This window comes from Notolepis coatsorum (assembly GCF_963971535.1).
Source record: "Notolepis coatsorum genome assembly, chromosome: 16".
NCBI lineage: Eukaryota > Metazoa > Chordata > Actinopteri > Aulopiformes > Paralepididae > Notolepis > Notolepis coatsorum.
The window spans coordinates 41,386,382-41,404,396 of record NC_140180.1 but is presented as its reverse complement, the minus strand read 5'-3'; positions in this window follow the sequence as shown (position 1 = coordinate 41,404,396).

Here is an 18,015-nt window from a genome sequence, read left to right as displayed (position 1 = left end):
TCGGCTACAGTCCACTTGTCGCTGCTCTGGTCGTAGCGCTCCACGTTGGAAAGGATGGTGGAGCCACTGTAGCCTCCGACCACGAAGAGCAGGTTGTCCAGCACCGCGATGCCAAAGCTGCTGCGGGGGGTGAGCATGGCAGGCAGGGCGCTCCAGGAGTCAGTCAAGGGGCTGTAGGCCTCCGCGCTACGCAGTAGTCCATGGTCCCACCCTCCCACCTGAGGACAGGACACATGAGAGGAATGTTTTAGTGTGTGGTTAAGGCAGGCAGACACTGTATTAATCCATTTAGGGAAATGAGGGCATCACAGAAGCATTGAAATTCAAATAATACATATCTATAAAATATCTAGTATAAAGCATTTGTCTCTGTGTGCACCTACCGCATAGACTTGTCCTTCGTACGCAGCGACTCCCACTTCGCCACGCCTGCTGCTCATGGGGGCGATCAGAGTCCACTGGTCGGTGTCTGGGCTGTAGCACTCAGCTGTGAACAGACACCCCGTCCTGTTGAAGCCACCACAGATGTAAACCTGTAATAAGAAAGAATATTCTAATTTAGTTTATATATTCCATTTGATTTCATTCTACTTTAATTATCTGTTAATGTTGATGCACCAAAGGACCCAGACACATCTTTTGTATGTGCAAGCTTACTTGGCAATAAAGACATTTATGATTTCTGATCTAACGTTCCTTGTGTTCATCTACCACCCTGTGTCCCTCAGTTCCACCCACCTTGCCCTGGAGGGCTGCTGCCCCGGCGCCGCGCCTGTGCTCCAGCATGGGTGAGATCACTGTCCACTGGTTGGTTTCAGGCTCATAGCGCTCTGCGGTGTTCAGTACCACGTGTCCGTCTCTCCCTCCCATGGCGTAGATACAGCCGCCCAACACGACCACGCTGAGGCGACAGCGGCGTGAGTGCATGGGAGCCACCTGCAGCCAGCTGCGAGTGACGGGGTTGAACCTGCACACACTGCTGAGTTCCTCTCCTATGCCGTCCGAGCCGCCGACACAGTAGACCAGACCGTGGAGATAAGCGGTGCCGTGGTTGTACCGGGGACTCTCCCCCTCATTGCTCACGTCCATCCATCCACTGGCTCGGATATCGTAAGCCTTGATGGTCAGGATGCCGCCACCCAGGCCTCCAATGGCCAACAGGACCTCCTGGGGCAGGCGTGGACGCATCAGGGGGTTGGGGAGCCTGTCGGAGCCAGGGGGGTTCAGGATGCTGAGGATGAGGGGCCTGCAGTCGTGGCTGTCCCTCACCACAGGGTTGTTCTGGACGTTGTTCAGCAAGTAGTCAGGCCTCATCAAGCCCATGCGAACCTGAGAAGAGACAAGCAGACAGCGGGTAACGTCACAGTGACCAGATGCGTCCACATTTGTATAGGATTCTATCACATTTTCATAACAATAGCGAATATAACTTACCCTGCGCCGTTTTCATTGAGGTTTCTTACAAATTAACAATGTTTTATTTGTCCTTTATATGCGGATAACATTCAAATCTTAAATTGTACCATTATGTTCCTGTTTAGACAATAAACATAATGCTAATGATGCACTTTTGTTAAGATAATTGGGTGACCATTCTCGATCACTGTACTCAGGTCCCATTTAATAGTTTAACGCTGTTCAGATCGCATCAAAGAATAGACGCGTCCCAGTGACCTGTAACCTGTGCTAAAGGTCTTGGGAATTGTATTAATTTTGTAGTTTTCACATTTTCACCTTTTAATTTTAAACCAATGCTGCCATCTACTGACAACAGAAAGTGTTGTGTAAGTTATAGTATAACGTCAACCTGAGAGGCTACTCGCACTTCCGTAAACACCGTCGCCCAAAACACATTCTAGAGATTCCCACTTTTTACGGGTACATAGGTTCATATCTAATAGTCTTTAGATGACTAAATATAGATGAATACTCATGAAATTTGATATATATATTCTAAAATAAGTATAATTTGACTTCATCTACCTATCGACATGAAATTCCCAAACGCTGACGGTAAAAAAAGCCTGGATGTCGCGCAAAATGGAGCGTGACCGAATTTGGTCCCAGACAATAAGAGTGACTGAGATTGGTCTACGTTCCGTTACAACTTAGACATCGGTTGTAGACTGTTTCTGTTGCTAGGGAACAGTTTGGACCCAAATGTTTGAGAACCACTGTACTAGGGAACCTAGTGTTGTTTTAATGTAATGCACAGTAATACAATTAGTTACCTTGGGCAGCAGCAAAGGGATGTGTGTTTTACGCTCCTCACGGGAGTGGTCGATCCAACGGAGGACGGCCTCGAACACCGTCTCCTCGCTCTTCACGTTCAGATCATCCCTCTCGATGATGTCCACCAGTTGCTGCAGGGACAGCTCCACAAACTCCTGTGAGACGTGCAACATCTCCTCAAAGTGGCACACGATGAAGAGATGGGCCTTGTGCCTCAGGTCAGGGCAGCAGTAGATGTCCGCCAACCTCCAGATGCCGACACAGTTTTCCAGAGACAGCTGGCCTTCTAGGAAGTCAGAGCACGCTCCTACTATGCCAGTGACGAGAAGCTGGTCTGCAGCCACCAGAAGCTCTTCCACGTTCTCTGCTGTCACTGGCACAAAGCGGGTGTAGGAGTACTCTATGATGAGCTGCATCATACCCGGGGACACCCCAGGGATAGTGTAGACTGCTTTCTCTGAGTCGCTCCAGTGAGTGAAGAGGGCTCTGTGGGACGCAAAGTAGAGATATCTGATGAGTAAACAGTAAGCAACATTCTGTCCTGTGTAGTAATATATTTTCACTGTAGAAGTATAGGGTCTTAGCACAGTAGAAGTATAGTATCGTTTTACAGTAGAAGTACAGTATAGTATCTGTTTACAGTAGAAGTGCAGTATAGTATCTTTTTACAGTAGAAGTACAGTAAATTAGCTGTTTACAGTAGAAGTACAGTATAGTATATGTTTACAGTAGAAGTACAGTATAGTATATGTTTACAGTAGAAGTGCAGTATAGTATATTTTTACAGTATAAGTACAGTATAGTATCTGTTTACAGTAGAAGTACAGTATAGTATCTGTTTACAGTAAAAGTACAGTATGGTATCTGTTTACTAACCAAGCTAACCTGAACCAAACTAACCTGAACCAAGCTACGCTGAACCAAGCTAACCTGAACCAAGCTAAACTTACCTGAAATAGTCACTGCAGTCACACAGGAGGGCCTTGTGGGCATTCAACTCAGTGCTGTTGACTTTAATAACCACATCACAGAGCCTTCCCTCCAGACGCAGCTCATTAAGGATTGTACAGGACATTGTTTCCTTTTCCATGTGGTGATTTTAAAATGGTATCTACAGAATATATTCAAACTTACAGACAAGTAGCCGGAAACAACAAGTGAGATCTTCACTTGTCTTGTGAGATCTGAGATCTTCTGAGAGAATTGTTGAATATATACCACAAATGTTCTAGAATGTTCTATTATGACATCATACTGTGACATCACAAATGTTCTAGAATGTATATTATGACATCATACTGTGACATCACAAATGTTCTAGAATGACATCATAATGTGACATCACAAATGTTCTAGAATGTTTGATTATGACATCATACTGTGACATCACAAATGTTCTAGAATGTTCTATTATGACATCATACTATGACATCACAAATGTTCTAGAATGTTTGATTATGACATCATACTGTGACATCCAGTGATGGGAATAACGGCGTTATAAATAACGGCGTTACTAACGGCGTTAGTTTTTTCAGTAACAAGTAATCTAACGGATTACTCTTCCAATCTTAATAAAGCTGTTACCGTTACTGCCAAAAAATGCGGCGCGTTACTATGATTGAAGCAGTTTTTTTCATCAGACAACTCTGCGCCAAGAAGCAATACTTTTTTTCCTTGGTTAGTGGGCAGTGCGCGATTGGCTGAGGTTGAGTAAAATGTAATGGTTAGCCAATCAGAGGTAGAGGTGGGCGGGTGTTCAAAAGAATCCAGAGTCTGACACACAGCGACAACACAAGCGACTCAGTCAACGACAGACCGCAGTATATATATGCATGTCTTAAATGTATGCATGCATGTCTAAATTAGATTAATTTAGATGATTAGATTAGATTCTTATATCTGTATGTTGTGTATGTCATAAATGTCATGAATTGAAAATGGGGGACCCTGATGTAAACAAGACGAAAGTCTCTCTGGTCTGCATCCCCTTAACAATTGTGTGTATTGAGCTGTACTGTACTGTACCCATTCTGCAATCTGTTAATTAAAATGTTCAATCAATCAGTATATATTTGTTATTTATTTTTGGTATAGTGCTTAACCCATTCTCTGCCACCACTTTGATTCGTCCTAATCCCTTCTCTGCCAGCTCTATTTGTCTATGGATATGTTCACCTACTTTGCAGGGCTATAACCTTTTAAATTGTATTGCTAAATTGACATTACTATGGCCCATTCAACATCGATTAGCTATTGTTCAGGGTGTAGGAACGTTTTACTTTTTCATTCACACATTCATATAAAAATACTGTCTCTAGAGTATAAATATGTTTTTATCGTTTTCTGCAGTAATTCATAGAACGTGAGATATAGCCATTTATGCATATATTACATCATCAAATGCAGTTTGCTAGCGATTGACGTCAGAATAAACATTTCAATTGTACAAGGTCCTAAACGTCATGACTCATCATCTGCTGGTGACCGGAGGGGGGTCGTTTATAATGCAATGACCGACGTTAAATGAATCATATAGTATGGGTGATATGTTGATCATAGCAGTTTGTATGGATAATAATAATCAAACACGCTGAAACTCACCGTAGCTTCCTCTGACCGTTGGGTGATCAGCGTGGAGCAGAAAGATCGCTATTATGGGATGTTGATCTAGACGAACCATTTCCGGGTTGTATAATAAAATATACGTCCAAATAACGTTGTTTATTGAGTTATGGCAACCGATCGATTATCCAGTGTGGCAAGATGGAGTCGGAAGACGGAATAGGGGGGACACCAAGCACTTCCGGCCCCACTTCCGGTTTGGTGATCGGCCACCAGGTGGCGATATTGAACCGTTGGAGAGTTGAGTGGAGATCCCCAGCACCCGTCAATGATCCGTCGGTGAAATATGAATGCCATGACAGATTTTTGAAATATTGATCTCGATGACGTCGTAATCCGTCATTGGCAGATTAAGCATGGCGAGGAATGACGTCTGAATCCGTCATTGGCGAAAGATGGGTTCAAGCATAATTTAATGTTGCCCAGTTGTGGCCTGTTGAGGGGCAATACATATCAAAAGTTCCAAAACATCTATTGTGTTTGTATTTGTATTATCCACTATATAAACATAGTAATTATAATATCTACATACATGGCATTTGATTGGAGGCTAGTCTCACTTTGTCCCACAGCAACATTAATAGTTTAGATTTGTGTATGTTGTTTATGTAACAAATGTACTTGAAAGTAACGCAATAGTTACTGTCTGAAGTAACTAGTTACTTTTATCATTTGTAACTGAGTAAGTAATTTAGTTACTTTTTGGAAGAAGTAACTAGTTACTTTTAAAAAGTAACTTGCCCAACACTGGTGACATCACAACGGAACATGTTTGAGTTCCATTTGAATAATTTAAATAATATGTTGACATAAAAAAAGAACAAATAAAATTATTAAAAAACGACATAAAACAATTATACAAATTATGATAAAATATTTAAGTAAAATGTATAGAAATAAAGAAAAATAAGACAATGAAATAAAGATAATAATTCATTTAAAAGCTATTTTAAAAAGGTAAGTTTTGAGCAGTGCCAACCAAGTCTGCTGTCCTAACAGACTTGGGGTCTGTAGGGTAAGCACTTATTCCCTCCGCCCTTATGTATGGGCTTTTTAAGTCAGTAATAAAAGTCTTTCAAGGGTAAGTAAGCTCCTGCACTGATCATTATAGTTCAATATTCAATATTTGATCACCAAAACTCGCCAAAAAGCATAAAAAGGCCCCTCCCCGCCCAAAAAGGGCACCCAAAAATAGCACAGGCCCAGTGCCCTTTTCAGCCTTTGAGCACCTGCCCCTCTAAAGTCCTGTGCACGTCCCTGCCCCTCAGTACGGGATATACTGAGCCTTTGCCGATAGGTACGTTACCGCAAGTTTGGGTGTGGTACTCTGAAACTATCACTCTTCTGTCCGGGGGTTTTGACCCGTTGTCTCGCTAGGACAAATCTGACAACACGTAATGATAAAAGAGTAAAATAGAATAGACAGAGCAAAATAGTGCAATAGTGCAGTGCAAATGATTTTTCTAGCAAAATAAACAGAGTAAAATTATGCAAAACCGGAGTCTTCCTTCCTGTTGGATACACACACAGTTTAAAACCTGACATAAAAGATAATAAAAGATTGAAATAGAATAGACAGAGTAAAATAATGCAATCTCATCTATAGTACAATCACAAGCAGCGGAGAATATGCGTCATTTAATTTTAGGAAGTTGTGTCATCCATTTGTTTATTGCTAAGAGACAGAAATGTACTTAATAGCTGTGCGATCATTTGGTTCAGTGGAGATGTACAATTATGTGTCATCTGCGTAGCTATGGAAACATAAATTGTGTTGTTTTTTAAGATTTTTTTAACATTTTATCGGATAGGACAGGCAGAGAGAGGTAAGTTGGGAGAAGATTTTGGGGAGGTCATGCAGCATAGGTCCCCAGGCCAGATTCGAACCCCGGACACTGCGATTATAGTGCGAGCGCACTTACGTGGTGTGCCACCGTGGCGCCCTACATTGTGTTTTCTAATGATGTCTCCAAGTGGCAGCATGTATAGTGAGAATAATAATGAACCAAGGCAGCTTCCCTGTGGAACTCCGAAGTAAGTGTCATGTTTCTCAGAAGCATGATCTCTAAGCTTGACATAATATTTTCTCCCTTTGATATATGTTTTGAACAGTGATGCAGTGGTGATTTCATAAGTGGTTGGATGGTGTTTTAATGACGTCACGTGCACGCATGCTCCCACGCGTGCGCACAGAACAGCTCCGACCAGCATTATGATTAGAATGATTATTATGCATAAATAGTAGGACACATGTTTGTATAGGAAATTACTAGTTTTAGTTTTTGTAAATATTGCCTTGAAATAGAGAAGCTGAAAAAGGTAGCAGGATGTAGCATTCAATATATAAAGAAATTATATTGTCAACAGATATGGTTGAAAAACAAACAATGTTTTAAATGTAATTGTAGATACAATATTGTAGTTGCAATTTCTTTAATTGAATTAACTTAAACTAGAAAAGTAAATACAAACTAAATTAACAATGTAACTTACAGCTTACAGAAGAACAGTTTCCTTCTGAAGCACAACTTAAGAAATGTCTCATCCTTCCAGTCGGGACCATTTGTCACATAGTGAGCGGTTCCACAGCTCAAGCAAACCCCCACCAATTGGTACAGGGCTTGTATTTTGGTTTTGCTCTTCTCGTTCTTTGTTATACTATTGTTATGCTATTGTTATGCAAAGACAAGTAGCTAGGTGAGTACCGGTACTTGGCGCACGGCACAACAAGTCGAGTGAAAGTTGTGAACGCATTTGTGTGTGTGCGCGCGTGCATGTGCCAGCATGCTTCTGCTCAGAAAAGTGGTGGAACGGGCCGGCGTGGTGCCGCATGAGCACTGCATGAGTTTGCTGGGACCAAACACCATGACCTCTGTTTTTTCATTAAGACATAGACAGTAATTTAATGCCAGCCATGCCTTAACCTCTTATGCTTGGAGCCCTATTTTCTGAAAATCCGCCTAAAATACATACCTAAGTAAATGGAATATTGCTCCACTTCTACAAGGCCCATTTGCATATTCTTGGTATCTAGGGACATTTATGGACCTCAGTGAATGTATTCCCAGTGTCAGAAACATTGTGTCTATTACTAGGCTTGCTTAAATTGTGATGAAACAAAGGAGAATATGAATTATGATTTTTCTTTGCATCTTTGACAGTGAATAACACCATTCTAAAAATGACCAGTGTGATGGGAATGTTATCTATACATCTGTGTGAAAATACATATTCGACTGTTCCTTTAAGGCAGGGGTCTCAAACTCAATTTACCTGGGGGCCGCTGGAGGTAGAGTCTGGGTGAGGCTGGGCCGCATCAAATATTCCACACAAAAAGGGTTTCAAGTATTTTTTTTTTTTTTTATGGAAATGTATGGTTGAAACATGCAAACGTTCAAACGCACACACACTAATAAGCATTGGAGGCTTTTAACCAGGGCCGGACTGGGGAAATCATTCAGGCCAGGAAATATAGTGCAAAATATAGCCCCAGTCAGGCCACTTTTTAAGCGGGGGGTCCCCCACCAGGAGATTTTGTGTTACAAAGACTTAATTTCCTGCATTCTGGTGCAGGAATTGTTTTATTTGTACCCTTTAAATGCCAGTGTTTGTGATGACATAACAAAAAAATTAAAAATTATATTTTAATTTTTTTTTAATCATCTGGGGGGCCGCAAAATATCATCCAGTGGGCCGCAATTGGCCCGCGGGCCGCGAGTTTGAGACCCCTGCTTTAAGGACTCTGAGAGAGGATGACTTTTGACCTAAATCTTTTCCTCTTCTAGCAAGGTTATCTTCCCAGCCAGTCAAAGCAAGCTGGTGTTATTACTTCCCCTACTGAGAACCATTTTTATTTACTATTCATCATCATATCTGATGTATAATGTTACGTCTTGCAAGTGTGTATTAATGTACGTCTGACCAGAGCTCTTTGTCACTTTGCTGGTCAGACTCTTGTGTGTATTAGGTTTTTTTTTTCTTTTTTTTCTGAACACTTGGGTTTAAAAAGTACATTTTCCAAAAGTAAGGCAAGGATTGCACTTGTTACCCGAAAGTAAGACGAGGTAAAGTGTACTACGAGTATACTGGAGATATTACTTAGTTCAAACAACAGTCCCAAAAGTAAGGCGAGGGCTGGGGTTTCTCAAAGATCTTTTAAGGCGCTGCTCTGTTTTTTATAGGGGATTTTTTTCTCACAAAGAGGCAGGACGTTGACCTAATAATTGTTCTAATAATCCACTGTTCACTAAACTGTCTAATTCTGCTTCCACCTTGGATGTGATGGCATACGGGACAGGTCTACCTTTGAAATTATTTGTAACCATAATGTCCTTCATGCTGCCAGGTAAAAAACGTTGGAGTGCTTCTTCAAGATCTCCTGTAGGGGCCAGTGTCTCCATCCTGTTTAATTCCATTGAAGCCAATTGTAATTATTATACTGAGGAACAATTTAGTGAATGTATAGTATTAGATAACACATTTTCATTAATACATTTCAAAGAAGCCTCTACAAAAACTTTGATAAGATTAATGATTATTTGAATACTCTTAAAGGCAAGTTTAAGCTGATAGCCTTATCGGAGACATGGTTGGAGGATGAAAGGGGTGTTGATTTCCACATTGACGGGTATGAACTATATCATATAAACAGAACAAGTAAGAAAGCAGGAGGTGTGGCACTTTTTGTGGATGGATATTTTAAATGTAAACCAGTTGGATATATGACAATGGCAATTGATGACTTAATGGAATGTTTAACGGTGGAAATCGAAATGGAAAAAATAAGCAATATAATTGTTACTTATATAGGAGACCTGGGTCAATGATAGAAACATTTACAGATACATTGGATGATTTGTTGAGTAGGGTAAACGGAAATAAGACATTTATTATTTGTGGAGTTTATAATATTGACCTACTAAAGGTTTCTAAGCATAAGGCTTCAGCAGATTTTCTTGAATTATTGTATGGAAGAGGGTTGTATCCACTGATCAACAAGCCAAGTAGAATAACAGAAACCTCTGCTACATTAATAGATAATATTTTTAACATCATAAGTGGATTAGTCATAAATGATATAAGTGACCACTTACTGTACCTGTTTTTGTTACTTTTGATTGTCAATTGAAGAGAACAAAGGAGGAGAATGGGTACAGATATAAAAGGTTAAGAAAGGAAGATGCTGTAAACATGTTCAGGAATGATCTTTGGAATGAAGAATAGAAGGGGGTCTATGTAGAAGATCAAAGATGTCAATGCTGCTTACAATACTTTTTTGAATACCTATCGGACACTTTACGATAGGCACTGCCCAATGGTTCAACATAAACAAAAAAGTAATGACAATAGAAAACCATGGATAACAAAGGGGTTAGAGAATGCATGTAAAAAGAAAAACAAACTTTATAGAGATTTTATCAAATGTAGAAAAAAGGCTGCTGAAACTAAATACAAAGTGTATAAGAATAAGTTAGTATTAATTATGAGATGGGCTAAGAAAGATTATTACAATAGATTGTTAGGCAAAAATAAAAATAATATAAAGGGCACATGGGACATTCTAAATAAGGTAATGGGAAATAAATCAGCGTCCATAAAAATGCCCATTTCATTAGTAATAGTAAGACTATAAAAAACATGAATGAGGTGGTTAATGAATTCAACTATTTTTTTGTAAATGTGGGGCCAAATCTGGCACATGCCATTTAAAAACACGATGAACCATTACAGGAAGGATGGAGAGGAGATAGTAAAGTACTGCAGTCTATGTTTTTGGGAAATGTCAGTGAAGCAGAAATCATATCCATTGTATCAAAGTCAAAGAATAAGACATCCATTGACAGTGATGGGATAGATATGATTATAGTGAAGAAAACAATTGATTGTATAATCAAACCTCTCTGTTATATTTGTAATCTTTCTTTACAGACAGGTATTTTTCCAGACAGGATGAAGGTAGCAAAAGTGATCCCACTTTACAAAGTAGGAGATAAGCACAGCTTCACTAACTATAGACCAGTGATTGCTCTCACAGTTCTCGAAAGTGCTTGAAAAACTGTTTTCGCATAAGTTAGATGGTTTTGTGGAAAATAACAAACTGCTGAGCGAAAGCCAGTATGGCTTTAGGCAAAACAGATCAACAGCGACTGACTAATGATTATTATTGAAGAAATAACAACAGCAACAGATAAAAGGAAATTAACAATAGGGGTGTTTATTGATTTAAAAAAGGCATTTGATACCTTAGATCATAATATTTAAATTTCTAAATTACGTTCATATGGTGTGAGAGGAATGGTTCTTGAATGGTTGAGTAATTATCCCCACAATAGGCAACAATATGTGCAGTTGGCAGATGTCAAATCTGAGCTCATGAAAATTGAATGTGGGGTACCGCAAGGTTCGGTTTTGGGGCCCAAACTCTTTCTTTTATATATTAATGATATTTGTGATGTTTCAAAACTATTACAGTTTGTCTTGTTTGCCGATGATACAAAAAAAATGGCTCTGGAAATAATTGAAAGGAACTAGCTGAATATATTGTGTATGAAATGACAAAGCTAAAGAAATGGTTTGATGTAAATAAGCTATCACTGAATCTGAAAAAAAACTAAATTTATGATTTTTGGCAATCGAAAACTAGATGAAAATATAGTACTGACCATAGATGGAGTTGATATAGAGAGAGTTAATGAATTTCGTTTTCTTGATGTGATTATGGATGATAAATTAACATGGAAATCTCACATAGCACACGTTAAAAAAAAGATGTCCAAGAGTATTTTTGTTATGAATAAAGTAAAGGATGTGTTAGAGTATGAGGCAATGAGAACACTCTACTTTTCACTCATCTCACCTTATCTCAGTTATTGTGTTGAAGTATGGGGGAATACTTATGGGACCAATATAAAACCATTATATATATATACTACAGAAGAGAACACACAAACACATTATTTATTAAATCTAGAATAATTAAACTTGAAGACATGGTTAAGTTTCAAACAATGTTAATTATGTTTAGGGCAAGAAATAATACACTGCCAGAAAAACTACAAAATCTTTTTCATTTAGAAAGTGAGTTTAGTAGGAGAAAATACAATTTTAAACATCAGTTTGCACGTACCACATAAACAGATGTGTCCTTCAGTTATTGGTGTAAAGTTGTGGAATTCTCTCCATAGCAAGCTTAAGGGATGTAATAGTGTTTATCAATTCAAAAATAATTATAAAAAAAAACAATTTAGTCAGTATGAAAGTCAAATGTGATCTGAATAGTGAGATATTTTCTTTTTCTTTCTTTCTTTTATTCTTTATTCTTTTTTATTATTATTTGATTTTTTCTTGTTTAACTGTGGGTTGTGTGTTTCTTGTATAATGGTATAAATTATTATTTTGTGTAAATTAGGTTGTACGCCGACCATTAAGTAAATACTTGTTTAGTTTAGGAATAAGGGGCAGGTAACTATACGATTTATTCTTCTTCCTGCTCCTTTTGTCCATGGTATGATATTTATGATTGTGTATGAAGAAACTCTGATTGCATTGATTCCATGTGGCAAATAAAAACTCTGAATCTGAATCTGAATCCTTAACCAGGAACACGTCCTGCCACTTCAGTCAGAGCTCTTTTTCTGCTTGTTGTGTTCCACTGTCACATCCACAACTCCTAACACTGGAACAGCCTCTCATTAAGGATAATGAAGGAAGGTAAAGTTTGATTAGAGGGAAATTAGACGGGGTGATTTTCACAATATATGTATGCACCGCCGGGAGTACAGTGGCAGTTCTATAAACAGATGTTTGATATGATGGCCACGAAAACACAGGGAATTTTGATTGGAGGCGGTGCGGGGGAGTCTAAATGTGAGATAAACCCATAATTAGACAGTATGGGGACCCAAACCAAACCAAAAGCAAAAAGGCCTCACATTCCATTATAAACTGGATACCAAGGGGGCAATAGAATGTTTTGAGGAGCTGAAACTGAGACATGGATTGGAAAATCATGACTTCTATAGATATCTCCAAGCATGTCACTATTTAAATCAAACCATTATAAAATATCATATCAGGGGCACCAGGGTGGTGCACCACGTACGGTACAGCGCTGCGGTGCAACACGGCCGTCCCGGGTTCGACTCCCGGACCCGGCGACCTTTGCCGAATGTCTTCCCCCGTCTATCTCCCATTCTTCCTCTCTCTCTCTATACCGGACTGTCCGATAGCAAAAAAAACAATAAAAGATCTACAAAAACATATTAAAAAAAATAAATAAAAAAGATCATATCAGAATCATAGAAGAAGGCATATTGAAGGTATTCATAGCAGCATACAATTCAGAACCATGTAGAAGGATTATAGCAAAGTATCCAATGGTTTACAGAACTTGAAAGTGATAGATACAGCATATATTATACAACGAGAAATGGGAACTGGAAGAAAATCTTACTATAACAATATTAAAATGGAAAAAGGGCCAACTCCCTGACTTGGAGAAAATCTGAGTGGAAGTCAGGTTCTTCATCACACCCTCACAAAAAATATAGAGATGAAGGAGCAGACTGTTAGAGGGAATGCAGGAATAAAGACGCCAAACACTATCATATCTTCTGGGATTGCCCATCCATTCTCCCTCTATGGACACAAGTACATCGAAGAAATATTATTAATAGAAATACTATTAATTTAAATTGATGTATTTGGGGAAAATAGATTTTGATATAAGGGATAACGATGACAAGTATATTTCTTTTTACATATTATGGGTGGCAACCAAAAAGGCTCTCACAAGGAAGTGGATGAGTCAGGCTTTTACCGACGGAGGGAGAATGGATGGAAATAAAGAATCCATGAGATCTATGTTGCACTGTATGCACTGAGACAACAGAAGGAAAGGTTTGAGAAGAGGTATTGATGAGGGCCACGAGGCCAGACTGTGTGACTGTGTGAAATATGGAGAGAAAATAATGGTGAACTCCCCTTTTTGTTTTGTGTTATTTTCATTTATTCTATGTTGTTTCTGTTTGCACAGTTTGTATTGAGAAATAGAAAAATATAAATAAAATGACAAAGAAACAAAGACGTGTAGGTCCTTAACTTCAACTTGGTCTCTGGAAGAGTAAGGTGCTGCAGCCTTTGATACCAGGGGCTGTTACAGCCACAGCCAGGGCTTTTCTCTCCCCTGTCTGTCAGCAGGTTCCCAGGTCCATACATGGCCCTCTTCCTGTTCCTGCCTCACAATCACTCTGTCTACCTGGGCCGGTCTACACACCTGAGAACCCTCACGTCATCAAGGAGCCGGGATAAGAGGCCTGCACTCCGAGTGTTGTTTACACATCCCGTGGTATAGGACTCTATTCAAGACCTCAGCATTTCATGGAATCATATTTTTTTGTGCCCAGTGACTATTGCTCTATACTATAGTATACTAACTCTTGTTCTCTGATGTCCAGGACCTCACCTCTCCGGACTACACCTCAACCACGGATCCTCACCAGCCTGAACCATCATGGACCACACGCACGCACACACATACACACACACACACACACACACATACACTTGGCCTGTCACTCCTCCACCGGCCTGAGCGCCTGGATCCTGGTCTTTCTGACCGACAGGCCCCAGGCGGTCAGGGTGGGTGGACACACCTACAACTCAATCTCCCTGAGCATCGGGTCCCCCAAGGGCTGTGTTCTCAGTCCTTTGCTGTACTCACTGTACACACATGACTGTGTGGCCAGGTTCAGCTCCAACTCCATAGTGAAGTTTGCGGACGACACGTGGTGGTGGGGCTGATCTCTAACAATGACGAGAAGGCCTATCGGGAGGAGGTTGATGTACTGGCACGCTGGTGCCGGGATAACAGCCTTCTCCTGAACATTGGTAAAACCAAGTAGCTGATCGTGGATTTTAGGAGAGTACAGCAGGGGACACACAAGCCACTGTGGATAAATGGGGCTATCGTGGAGAGGGTGAGCTGCTTCAAGTACCTAGGAGTCCACATCACAGAGGACCTGACATGGTCAACTCACATAGCCACAAATCCAAAGCCTGTAGAATAATGAAGGACCCTCACCACCCCAATAACAGCCTGTTCAAGTTGCTGCGGTCAGGCAAGCGCACAAACGCACTACAGGTCACGTTAAACACGCAAGAAAAGGTCACTTTAAAGGAAGGAATAGGACACTAAGAAAATAACTTGTTGTGATTGTTGTACAGTATCTTTTTTTTTTATCTACTTTTTCTCCCATTTTTCTATTTTTCTCCCATCCCAATTTCGTATCGTCCAATTCTACCCTCCCCTGTCTCGAACGCTGTTAGGCCATGCCTCCCACAAGCCGGCTGCAATGTGGACGAAGCCTTGCATCACGTGTGCCCTCCAGTACACAAGGAAGCAGCCGTCGCATCTTTTCACCTGCACAGCGCGATCTCTCAGCGTCGGGGGTCTGCGTGGGAGGGCACGCCGCCCCCGTCGCTTCCTGATTAGTATGAACGACCAGCCAAGCTGATAGCAATGCGGAGAGCTGGGCTCGAACCCACCGTCTCCTGCATTGGTGGTGAGCGCCTTGCCCACTGCACCACCTAGCCGCCCTGTACAGTATCTTTTTATTATTATTACTATTCTATTGTTTTTATTGCACAGTCGAAGCGGGCATGGCCAACCGCATTTCACTGTATGCCCTGATGTATGTGATGAATAAAACTCTTGAATCTCCACTCTTTGATCCCTGTCTCTGAGCTCTTCTCACCACCTTGGACCTTGCTTCCCCATACTCAAATTAAACATTCTAAACCGCTTTATTCTCCTGTGCCTGTGTTCTGCTCCTGGGTTCTAGAAAGACACCTCCCCCTAACATGGGTACACTGTGCCAGTTTGCATCCTCACTGTTTTGTCTCCAACAGTGATGACCCAGTATCCATCATCAGTGCCCATAACAAATAAAACATGTACAGTATTATCATCATCAGACTCACAGTCACTCCGCTCGTCCTGTTCGCGCTCCATCTTATTCATGTGTTTCTCTCGTTTCCGTGGAAGCCACTTTCCTTCGTCTCAGTGTGCTGTTTGTATGTCTGGGTCTTTTTTATTTCCACAGGCACATTCGATATGGCCTTTCTTACCACAGTTTCTGCAGTCAAAGTCCTTACACCAACACTCTGATGCCTGGTGCCATGTTTTCCCACTGTGGTAGCATGGCTTGCCAGCTACTGCCTTGTTCTTGGACTCAAAAGACAACTTATGCACATGGGTTGATGTACTTAGCTGCTGTGCTTCTCGGGAAGCCATCTCAATTGGCATACTTATCTCTATGACCTCTTCCAGTTTCAGGCTAGCCTCAGTAAGTAGTCATTTCTCAGTGGTGGAAGAAGTACACAATTCCTTTATTTCAGTAAAAGTAGAAATACCCAGATAAATGAGTACTAGGGGGTCGCCAGATGATTAAAAAAAATCCTAATTTTTTTTTTTTTTTTTTTTTTTGCAGTCAGGCAACTGAACTTAGAAGCAGGCCAGGACAGTGTTTCTAGTTGCAGCAGCGCAATAGTTAGATAACCTAGGTGGGGAACAACCAGGAGATCATTGCAACTCACACAAGTTGGAGAACTATCTCTCTCCCCCCCCCAGAAAAATCTACTTTGCATTTGATATATTGCAAATATATGCCATCACACACACTGGCATTTAAAGGGTTAGAATTATACCATTAATATGTGGTGTTATGATCAGGGCTGAAGTTGAATAAAAGATTGTATTATTTTCAATCTGACATTACAAAAAAACTGAAAATCCATCAAAATCAGTGTTGTCAGTTGCTAATCATACATATGCTAGCCTGTTTTTTAACAATAATTTGTGATGCCATCAGAAACACTGGCATTTAAAGGGTACAAATAAAAAAATGCCTGCACCAGAATGCAGGAAATGAAGTCTTTGTAACAAGAAATGTCCTGGTGGGGGACCCCCAGACCCCCAGCTTAAAAAGTGGCCTGACTGGGGCTATATTTTGCACTATATTTCCTGGCCTGAATGATTTCCCCAGTCCAGCCCTGGTTAAAAGCCTCCAATGCTTATTAGTGTGTGTGTGCGTTTGAACGTGTGCATGTTTCAACCATACATTTCCATTTATAAAAAAAAATATATATATTATTTTTTTTTACCTCCTATAATAGTGTTATTTTTGGGTCGCGGCCTGAAAAGTTTGGGAACCCCTGGTTTAGAGAGCTGCACTGGCTTCCCATTGGCGCACAAATACGCTTTTCAATTGTGCCTACCTTTGATCAATGGTTTCTAACTACACACCCTCATCCGAGAGTAGTTACCCCCTCCCATCCCACTCCCATCCGATCTTCTCATCAAAGAGAAGCAGGCTATTCTCGGTCCTCGCTCCACAATGGTGGAACGAACTTCCCACCACAGTCAGGACAGCTGAAACCTGCCCAATTTTCCACCGTCGACTAAAAGCACACTTCTTCAATCAATATCTGAAATGAAAACATTTAAATTAAAATAAATACATATATAGTAACCTTCGTACTGTCTTTTACTATCATGCACTCTGCGACTAAGGAATCTACCTTGCCTATATTACGACCTACTATGCTAATCTGTCTATACTGCTTTGCACTCAAGACTGTAGCACCCAAGTTCAACACTGTTTGACGAAGAATGTTATTTAGCTGCCAGAGGTGTAACCCTCCTGCTGACCTGTTGTACAGAACTTGTAAATGGCTTTGGATAAAAGCGTCAGCTAAATGACTAAATGTAAATGTAGGAGTGATTTCTGTCACCATGTCATCATAGGACTTCTCAAGTTGCACTAGACTGCGCAGTAAGGGTTATGTTTTTCCTCCCATAAGACTTGTGAATGTTGGCACTATCTCCTCTTGTTAGCATGATTGTCAGAAGGTCCTATGTTTCCAACCAGTGCAGCCATTTTCTAGCAATTACTTTACCTCGGATTTCAGCAATTAGTCTAATCCTTGTGCTTAGGTTCACTGTTAGCCAGTTACAGTTTTCTTTCCCCCCCCCCCCGTTTAACTTACTGCCCTTGTGTTATTTTGTGGTCTGCAGTCATCTGAGTCCAAGGATCTCAAGCTGTGGGGTTCATGTAGGCACACCAGGCAGCAGAGATCGGACATCGCCGGGATCCAGGA